Source organism: Gossypium raimondii, chromosome 13, assembly GCF_025698545.1.
Source record: "Gossypium raimondii isolate GPD5lz chromosome 13, ASM2569854v1, whole genome shotgun sequence".
Lineage (NCBI taxonomy): Eukaryota > Viridiplantae > Streptophyta > Magnoliopsida > Malvales > Malvaceae > Gossypium > Gossypium raimondii.
Genome location: NC_068577.1, coordinates 53,527,204 through 53,538,377, shown reverse-complemented (window position 1 = coordinate 53,538,377; position 11,174 = coordinate 53,527,204). Strand labels below are relative to the sequence as shown.

Genomic DNA, 11,174 nt, shown 5'->3' with positions numbered 1-11,174 from the left:
ATACGAATCGAGTTCGATTCGGGAATACATTTCCCTATGGCCATGCGAGATGAAAATCTCACGAAGACATAGGTACGGATGTATCCCGGAAGCGATTCACTATCCCATGCGGAGGTGAAAACCTCACGAAGGCGTAGCTTCTCACTCCCACTTAAAGGTGTGACCCACGGTCATGCAGTGTAATGCAGATATATAAAAATTTAATATATAAAATAAGATAAGAACTATAACTCAAAACAAATGAAATGCAATGAGAGGATCGTATATTTAAATCAAGTTTTCAAATTTCGACAAAAAGACAAAAAGTAATCAACTCGTGGCTTGACTCTCTAATTTTAAGCTCCCCAGTGGAGTCGCCAAGCTGTTGACACCATTTTTTTTGATTGAAAAACGGGGTCGACTTGGGTTTTGAAAAATGAAACGGGAGTCGCCACCAATCCTTTTTCATGAGGTGTGATTGGATCACCTCAAAAAGTGGTTGTTTTTAATAAACGATTTTGTTTTTTTATTAAAACAACGATTTTGGTCCACGAAATCTAGAAAAATGGGTTCGGGAGTCGATTACGCACGAGGAAGGATTAGCACCCTCGATACGCCCAAAATTGGTACCTAGTTTATTACTTAATGTCGAAAATTGAGAACTTTGAAGAAATTTAAAAATACGCTCCTTATATTAAAATGCTAAAAGAGAAATTTTTTTTTGAGAAAAGATGCACATTTCACTTTAATTGAGAAATAGACGTCGTATCCAGTAAGTTAGGATACAATGTCTCGAATTCTCAATGCGTAAAAATGCTTATTTAAAAGATATTTAACTATCTTGGATTAAAAAAGGGATCACGACCAGTAAGTTAGGACACGATCCCTTTTTAATTCCCGATATCGTTTAAAACTTGAGTTTGAAAAGATTCGTGTATTTAGATTTATTGTGAAAATCGAGACCCAGTAAGTTAGGGTACGACACTCTCAAATCTAAACACGAAATTTTACTTATTTAAAATCGTAGTTTACGCGTTGAAATAAATTAATCCAACATGAAATAAAACACGATGTTAGTACTCGTAACAAAACGATATTGAATACAATAGTGCAAACATAATACTGACGATTGTAACAAAAATAAGATAAATACAAAGTACAAATCAATAACATACAAAATAGCAATGTATACGAGCAAATAAAATTAAAGCATTCCTTCAAATTAATAATGGAAATGAAACAAATAAATAATGAGTAAGATTATAAAAAGGGTAAAAAGATATGTGTGTGTATAAAATTATGAAAATGTGAAAAATCTATATACGTAAAAATATACGTAAATAAGTATGTGTACGTTTATGTATATGTATAAAGTTACTTAAATATATAAAATATAAAGATAGGTATATGTATATATTTTTATAAAATAAAAAACGTACATATATATTATGTGCATGTATGCATTATAAAATATATAAAAGTATATGTATACAAGGATATATAAATAAATAAGATATAAAGTATATAAGTATATATTTATGAAAATTAAAAATATACATATATAGACATGCGGCTATATACATAAAATAATAAAAGATAAATATGTATATATATTCATAAAAATAAAATGTGTGTATTCGTATATTAAAGCATAAAGTATAAATAATATATCTAAGTAGCTATACACATGTAAGTAAACTTGAAAATTATATGAATATTCATATTATAAAAATATGTATGTATATATATATATAATTATAAAATGTATGAAAATGTAAGTACATGTGTATAAGTATGCATATATATAACATAATCCAAAAAACAGTATAAATGGATAAATAATAAGGCAAATAAGAAAAATAAAAGCAATAATAAATAATAATAATGATAATAAAACTAATTAATTTTAAGATAATAAAACAATAAAAAAATAAAAACGGGACTAAATTAAAAAAACAAAGCAAAATCCCAGGGGAGAAAAGTAAAAAAGGAAAAAACTAAAACAGGGACCATATTGGAGGAAAGCCCAGAAGCAAAAGGACTGAAAGGGTAAATAGACCTCATCCAAAACACGCTGTCCTCGTGGTCCAACGGGTCAACACGCGGGTCATGCTCAATACGGCACCGTTTTGGAGCCACTGATCAGACTCCAAACGGCGTCGTTTCACACATCACATAAGGGCTAAAAAAAAACCCTAATCTAGCAGCCACCCTTTCACTTTTAACAAAAAGAAAAAAAATGAAAAATGAAACATGAGAAAGAACAGAGAGCCCGAATGCTCTCTTCTCTGCGCCTCTCTTGACCCCTTAAACCCAGGCCACCGTCTCCGCCTCCGTGGCCAGTGGCCGGAGTTGCGTGAGAACGGCCCCTAGGCCCCCCTTTCCGCGGCGTCCCCGAAGGCTAAGCCTTCTTAACCGCGAGATCAAAAGGAAAAGGGAACGCCCGCCTTTTGGCTCGACTCACGACGGCAAGGGTGGGGTTCACACCGTGCCGTCAAGCGATTAGGTATTTCCTTCTTTCCCTTTTAATTCGTTTTCTTTGTTAAAAGACCGCAAAAAAAAGAAAATAAACAATAAATAAAAAGTAAAGTAAATAAAAACAAGAACAGAGAAGAATAAACTGCAATAACCTTTTTCGATTTGCTTTTTCTTTCTTTTAATTCAAAACGTAAAAAAATGTACAGAGATATTGTTTGGCTTTTATAGCCAATTTACATTGTATTTTTTGGTTGTAATCGATTGCTTTGCACTATCTGTTGCGTGCTCTGGCTTTTTCTGTCATTTTGCAGGTGTTGATGAAGCTAGGCACGGTGGGTGGCGATGGGACAAGGCGAACGGCAGACGGATGGGTGCGGCGCTAGGTTTGGCTAGGGTTTCATTTTCGAAACCCTAGTTGGATTTTTTGAGGAATTGGGCTCAATTTGGGCCTCGGGTTTGGGTTGTAATTGGGCTTGTGGGTTGGTGTTTGGGCTGGTCCAATTAGTTTTGTAATGTAACTGGGCCATTTAGGCTAAAATCTGTTTTGCTGGTAGGGCCCGGGTAAATTTGGGCTTCTACAGCGTCTGCCTCGCTTGAATCCGGGCAAGATTTGGCGTCGGAATTCGAATCGGCCGAGTCATCTGAGAACGGCGGCGGCGTAAAGAGGGGTTTTGTGGTTTTTTCTAAAATTGGTAAAAGAAAAGGGGGAAATCTGATGGTTTTAGGGTTTTCTAGGGGGTATTTATATAGCTTTGGAAAGCAGACTTTGTTTGCCTGTGCCTTGACCATGCATGACCCGACCAGAGGGAGGATCCGCGCGTTCTTATAAATGGGAATTTGCGCCTGGGTCCCCAATTTGTGTCACGCTTCAATTAAACCTATTTTGGTTTCTTTTGAAAATTGGTCCGCATATTTGATGTTCGTTTCAAATTAGTCCCTTGTCACAGCAGCTTTTGGGAGGAAGGATAATTTCATTTTGATCCTCCTTTATTATGCCATATACAATGTGGTCATGTTTTTAAAATTTGCTTCAATTTTCTTTTTTTCCCTTTTAAGTTCGGTTTAGTTTTAAAAAAAAACTATTTTATTCATTTTATTATAATTATGGTATACTATGATTTTTATTAATATCATTATTATTATAATTATTATATCCATACATGTGTCGCTTTTTATATATATATATGCATGTTTTTATAATATATATAAATATATATGCATGTTTCAAGTTGTACGCCTACCTATATTTTATACATATTTTATATTTTTAACTTCTATATATATATGTATGCTCTTTGTAATAAGGCCCAATTGGCCTGCACCATTACAAAACAAAATAAACTAAACCTTGGCCCAAACCCAATAAACCAAACCAAGCCCAATACAGACCCTAGCCCAAAAACGTTAAAACTTGAAAACCCTAGGCGAGAGTGACAAGTAGCTACTGCAGTCTCCGATCGCCCAGAAGTTTCGGCCTCCACGCGTGGCGTTTCTCCGCAAACACCGCTCCTCAAGCACGCACAAGAATAAGCGAAGAGAAGAGCAAAAAATCGGGCCAACAAACAACCGAATAGATTTGTTTGGATTTATTTTCTTTCCCATTTTCGGCTATAAAAGAGCCGATTAAAATCTGTAAAAAGGTGGGGGGGAAATTTCGGGGTAACAGAGACAGAAATAGAGAGAAAATACAGATATCAAAGTTGTTTTACAAAGGTTTTTTTTCTTTTCGTTTTTTATAGTATTTTTTATTATTTATATGTGTTTTATTTTCTTTTATTTTCGTTTTATTTCGTATAAAATAACGAAGGAAAAAGAAAAAGAAAAACTTACCTTCCGTCGGAGTTGCCGAATCGTCACCGTCTCCGCCGCGATCGGAGCTCTGGCACGAAGACGAATGAATGGCGGCGTCAAAAGGGGGAGAAGAGAAACCTTAGCAGAGCATATGTGAAAAAAATGAAACAAAATGATTGGAATTGTTTTTTTTTTTGTTAATTTTAAATGCAGGTGAAACGGCGCCGTTTAGTTTTTGGGGGGGGTCTACGCGTCTCCACCTAAATGGGGAAATTGTGCAATTAGCCCTCCCCCTTTTGTGACGCGTTTGAATCAAGTTCTTTTTCCTCTTTAAAATTTGGCCCAAATATTTTACCCAAGTGATTTATTTAATCCAGTCTTTGCAAACATGTAGGAGGGAGGATTAATTCCCTTTGGTCTTCCATTGTTTCCTGCGCATTCAATTGGGTCCTTTTATTTATTTCAATTTATCCCGATATTTCGTCTTTTGTTCAATTTAATCCACTTTTCTTTTTGAACTATTTTTTTATTTAATTATTATTTTTATATGTTGTCATTATTACTATCATTATCTCTATGCTCATATATGCATTTTTCTTATATAGTATTCACATATTGTTTTTATATAATATATATATGCATGTTTTACACGTCTACCTATATATTTTATACATGTGCTTGTATTTTTTTCAACTTCTATATATATATATACTTTTATATTTTTACTTTCAAATATATTTTTTCGTTTGTAAATATGTACATACGCATTTTTATATATTATTCTTCATAAAGTTTTTTTACAAACATATATATATGTATACATATACATTTTAGAATACTTACATGTTTCCCATATTTTACAATTTAAAATACACATACATTTTCCATGATATATTTATGCATACATTTTCATATTTTAAATCATTATAAATATTTTTATTATTTTATATATTGTACATATATGTAAATATTTGGATATATACATAAGCGTATTTTCATGACTTACATATACATATACGTTTATTTATTTTTATTTTGTAAATATATATTTATATATGCTTTAAGTTAAAGTATTTGTATCATATTGTACATTACCTTTTAAGCATACTCTTTTTGAAAATATGTTTTGGTTTTAACCATACATCAAAGTTATTTTCTTGCTTCAAAGTTTTTTTTGAATAAAAGCGATATTCGAGGTTTGAGGTTTTCGAGGGAAATTGAGCCCTAACGTATTGGGTTCAGATTTTCTTTGCTAATCTTAAATAACCGAGGATATTCTTTATTCAAAATGCATGAGTGTAAAAATCATTTTTGGGAACTTAACTTGTCGTGCCCTAACGTATTGGGTGTGGCATGTTACTTTCTCGAAATGAAGATTTTTCTATAAAATAAAAAGTGATATTCAAAGTTCGGGGATTATGAGGAATTGTACCCTAACGTATTGGGACTCGATTTCTTTACATGACTTGAACAACTTGTTATCCTTTTGCAAATTTCATCATTCAAGTTGATTTTAAAATCATTTTAACCTTCGACACTAAGACATTAAATGATCAATTTGGTACCGATTTTGGGCGTTACGAGGGTGCTAACCCTTCCTCGAGCGTAACTGACTTCCGAACTTGTTTTCTCAAAATTCGTAGACCAACATAATTTTTAAGGTGAGCCGATCACGCCTTAATAAAGGATCGGTGGCGACTCCAGTTTTATTTTTAAAGTCGACAACTAAAATTTTTGCTTTCAAAAAACGGTTTCGACACTCTTATATATATTTTTTTACTTTTGAAAATAGTATTTATGTATATTACTATATATTTTTATTTTCATATATTATTCTTCATGCTTTTTACAAATATATATATGTAAATATACACACATATTTTAGAATATACAGTATTTCCTATATTTTATTGTAATAAAATATATTCATTTTCTATAGTATATACACATTTTTTTAAATATTTTTTATATTATATATATATATATAAGTGTTTTAATATATACATATACGTATTTTTCCTGTTTTGCCAATACATATGTGAATATATATTTTACTTTGTAAATAAATACATAGGCATACTTTTATATATTTTTAAAATGCATGTATTTCTATTTGTTTTATCTGATGTACTTCATTCCTTCTTTTATTTGCAAATGTACGTGTATATTATACTTGTATATATTTGTAAATGTTTATTCATATATACTTGAAATTAGGATATTGATTTCATGGTATGCATTACCCTTTTTAGCATCCCTTTTAAAATATATATTCTGATTTTCTCAAGGTATTTAAATTATTTTTTTAAAATTCTAAAATATTTGGCATTCATGATTCTCGTGAAAGATCGTGTCCTAACTTACTGGATCGTGATTATTTTTCGATGAGTTTAGAAAGCCAAGTATTTGTTTTGCAACAAATTCACAAATTTTAAATAAAAGCTTATTCTCGGGAATTCAGAATGTTGGGTCCTAACTTACTGGTCATGACATTTACTTCTCGAAATAAGAGTTTTCAAAAACAAAAGGCAATATTCGGGTATTTTGAAGATTTAAAAACATTGTGCCCTAACTCACTGGGTATGGTGTTTTATTTCTTTGAAATAGGAATTGTCTTATTATTTTAATTCGTTCATGAAATAAAAAGTTTCCTTTTAAAATCTTTTCAAATTTTCGACACCAAGGCATTTAAAAAATCAATTTGGTACCAATTTTGGGCGTTACGAGGGTGCTAATCCTTCCTCGTGCGTAACTGACTCCCGAACCTATTTTCTTAAATTTCGCAAGACCAAAATTATTTTTAAGGTGGGCCGATCACACCTTAATAAAGGATCGGTGGCGACTCCAATTTTGTTTTTTAAAGTCGACAACTAAAATTTTTGTTTTAAAAAAAAAAACGGTTTCGACATACATGATGGGGGAACTTGAGGCTCGATGAGCTTCATTTACAGCGGGTGGGTTTGGATGGACGATTAGGTGCGGTGCGGTGCGTTTAGTTTACTTTTTATCTCACGCTACAGTATCGCTATAGTAGTATCTAATCTCACCGCCACCGCTGTTTTTATACTAACCGCAGGTAAACTCACCGTCCATCCAAACCCACCCAATATGTTTGGTTGGCTGTAATGCTAAGCCATTACAGCTGAATTCAATGGCCCATCCTATTCCATTGTTTGGTTGGCTATAACGGGCTATTACAGCCCTATTCCATACAGCCTTATTCAAGGCAAAATTGCTGTTTACCATTCCGCACTCTACCCACGGAATACCCATTCAGCGTGTCTGAGTTTCAACTTTACCCTTCTCCCTCTTTTTCATTCTCACGTCTGAAGCATCTTCTTTTTTTCATTCTTCTTCCCATTTCCTTCCAACCCTCAACTCTATCAACGAGCTTCACCATTTCTCTTCTTGTTATATTGGTCTTCGTTCTCTAAACTCCAAAAACCTCGTGAAATTATCCCAATCTTCTAACTTCAATGGACTATCCTCGACGCCTCCGCCCTCTCAGGTTAGGGTTTCGATCGAACTCGTCGATCATTGCATGCAGCTCCATCGCTGAGACTGATACCGAAACTTCTTCTACGGCATCCAATAGACCCGTCTCTATCAATCTGGTTTATGTTCCCACGCCAACTAATCAAGACACTCGAACTCCTCACAGCGGGTAGTTCTTCTATTCAGTTGTTTTCAATGATTTTGAATGATTTTCGATTGAATTTTGTTAAATTTTCTATTGAAGTCGTAGTTTGACTTAGCTTTTGTTAGCACTTTTTGTTTCCTTCAAAATGTTTAGAAAGTGAAAAAGTAGTGCTTTCAGCTAACCAGAAAGGTGGAAGTAATGAGCTAGGATTACTATTATTTCATTCATCATGATTTTGTGAGGTGTTTAAACTTGTTTCTTAGGATCACATATCCAGTTGGTATATTGAGGATCACGGTGTTCCAAAGTCAGCTGAGTTTGAGCATTTGTGTTTCTGCTATTCATTTGTGGTTGGCATTGTAGTTTTATTGTCTCAATTTAGTTTTAAAATGATTTCTTGCAATAAATGAGGATTGATAACCATAGTATCTGAAAGTTGTATGTGTGCTAGAGTCCATTTTGAGGAAAAAAGAAGATGAGCATTTCTTAGTTGTGGCTTCTTACTTTACCGAGAACAAATAAGTTGTTTTGAGATGTTCTGAGTCTCCCCAAGCTTCCCTCAGAGAAAAGGCTAACAAGGTAAATATCTCAGTCAACCCTCTGTTTTACTTTTAATCAGAAAGATGAAAATATCATTTTTGTTATGCTTTAATGCCAGCCCAGAGCATTGTTTTTGATGGCATGCTTGTAGGTTCTTTCTCATTTCCCCCTTTGTTTTATGTAGCAACTACAGTAAGTTCTCATTCTGTAAACTAATGTCATGGGAAATAAAGGAAAATTGGACTAACTTATGCTTAACAACTTGCTTTAGCGATATGGAATTTTTTTTTTTTTTGAGGTTCACTTGAAATGTTTTTTGTATTTTGGTTTCATGATAAGTGTAGGAAGGCCAATTGAGTTTCCATCCTGTTTGAGTTCATTAAGGTATTGCATTTATTGATTGCATATTTATGCAAATCTAATGTGTTGTTTGTTGGTGCTTCTTTTAAATAATATTAATTAAAAAATCTAGGAAACTACTATTATCTATTAATTAAATTTTGGTTGCTGCTTCATTTTTTCCCCTTAAACATCAGTTCAGAGAATTAAGACCCTTCATTTTGATCAGTCTTTTGTTTCCTCTCCATTATTATTTAAGGACAGTTCCATCTCTACCTTTTTCCTTGAACCTACAGATTGAGATATTTTAAGATGGCTCTCAATTGATGTCACATTATGTTAAAGTTCCCTTGTTTTGGTTTCTCTTCAGCAAAATGACAGTAATCATGATCTTCATATGATATTGTACTTCAATCTTTATTGCTTTAAATTTTATGATCTATGGTGCTCTCTGACTTTAAAAAGTTATTATTTACATTGAATACTAATTTAAAGCTGGTAGGATACAATTTACTGAGTTAATGAAATAGATGCCACAGTTGACATATATATATTTGATTATTAAACAAGTATTAGTGCTTTGAATGGGGAACAACCTAGTGGTTTGGCAAGTACTTCAGAAAAGTTTTTGAAAGGTGAGACCACACCTGTTCAAATGCCTGACCTGATCGACACTGGTGATCCAGATGATTACAATGGACTAGATAGTTCCACAAAAGATCAAAATGATCAAAATACTGCAGTACGGACAGCAACACCTCTTATTGATGACTTACTTGGAGATGGTATTAGTATTAATCTCAGCACCAGTGAACTGAAAAATGATGATGATCCCTTTGCAGATGTCTCATTTCACACTACTAAGGGAAGAAAAAATGTGGATGATCTCTTCTCTGGGATGAGTGTAGATGACAAGTCAGCTATGAGTGATAATTGTGTGACGTGCATGCCCATTTTTTGCATGGAACACTTTTAATTTAATGAACAATGAGACAAGGAACATGAACGACCGTTTATGTTAATTTGTGGTTTGCCATTTTTTTTGTATGTGGGTTGGCTGGGTGCACTTACTCCTTTTATCAATTTCATCTTAAGTACGTGTTTCACGTCTTAAGTGAAAGGTTGTATGTGCTCTTTTTTTTTTGAGCTGGAAGTTTTCCTATTTATGGAAGTACTTCGATCGGTAAAGAAAAATTATATACAGAAGTAGATTTAAAGAAACAATATGCTACTCAAATCCATGTTGGTTGAAATGTTGTTATATCCTGAATTCCTTCCATGTTTTTGTTCATTGTTCACTATGCTTTTCATTAGCTTGGCTTATGGGCTCTTTTAATTCTATTAATATTTGAAAGAGTTGCTATATAGTTTAGATTTAGCCTTGGTAGTTAGATATCTCTATCTATTATCTAATACTGGAGAGTGGTAAATATAAAAAGGGAAAGTTCCATATTTTTTGGCTTGGATGCTTATTATTGTTTGAAATTCTTGTGCTGTTGTTTGGTTGCCATATTCTTCCATTGCAAGAAGATCGTTGGGGTTAAACATGGTGGAATATTAGGTTTCTTGTTGATTGTTTTGCCACTTTTAGAGACATTCTGTTAGATTGCATGTAATACCCCGAAAATTTTTACAGTAAGATATTATTTTTGATATAGTAAGAAAATAAAGTGAAAAAAGGAGAATTTTGAGTTATGACAACATTGGGAAGTATATTATGACATATTAATTCAAGAAAGGATTAAATTGTAAAAGTGAGAAAAGTTTTGTTACTCAATAGTAAATACTTAAAATTTGAGGGGTTAAAATGTAAATATGAAAAATTTGAAGGATCAATAGTGTAAATGTTTTAAGGGTGGAATAATCTAGAAACTAAGGAAAATGGATGAATTGGGATTAAATTGAATAGATGAAGAATTATGAGGGACTAAATCGTAATTTTACCAAATTAAGTGATGACTCAAAGATGGAATTTTAGAAGATCTAAAGGGCAAAATGGTCAATTAGAAAAGAGAGAAATCTAGAAAATAATGATGATGTTGGAGATATTTTATATTAAATAAATAAATAAATATTAGTTTATTATATTTTTATTTGATTTTTTTTTCTTAATGATATTTTATTATTTTATTTAGTGCATATATATATGTGGAAAGAAAGATGAAAGTCATTATCCCACCATTTTCCATGCATCAACGTGAGAAGAAGAGAGAAAGAAAGAAAGTTTTGCTTTCTTTACAATTTGGTCCTCTCACCAAAAAAAATTCACCATTTTCACTTAGAATTCAAAGAAATTTCCATAGCCACCAAGAGAGAAAATTGATAAGGAGACTATGGGGAGCTAGAATATCAAGTTAGATTCAATAAATAGAGGCTGGAGGAGAGTGAAAATAAGTTAAAGATTGAA

General features: G+C 32.6%; 1 non-coding gene across 1 annotated transcript; it reads left to right on the top strand.

Moving 5' to 3' along the window:
* Positions 1-7,479: 7,479 nt before the first annotated feature.
* LOC105783760 (uncharacterized) lies at positions 7,480-9,991 on the top strand. Its single transcript, XR_008192947.1, has 2 exons — positions 7,480-7,912; positions 8,152-9,991. It is a non-coding gene; the product is annotated as an uncharacterized LOC105783760 (transcript).
* Positions 9,992-11,174: the final 1,183 nt, after the last annotated feature.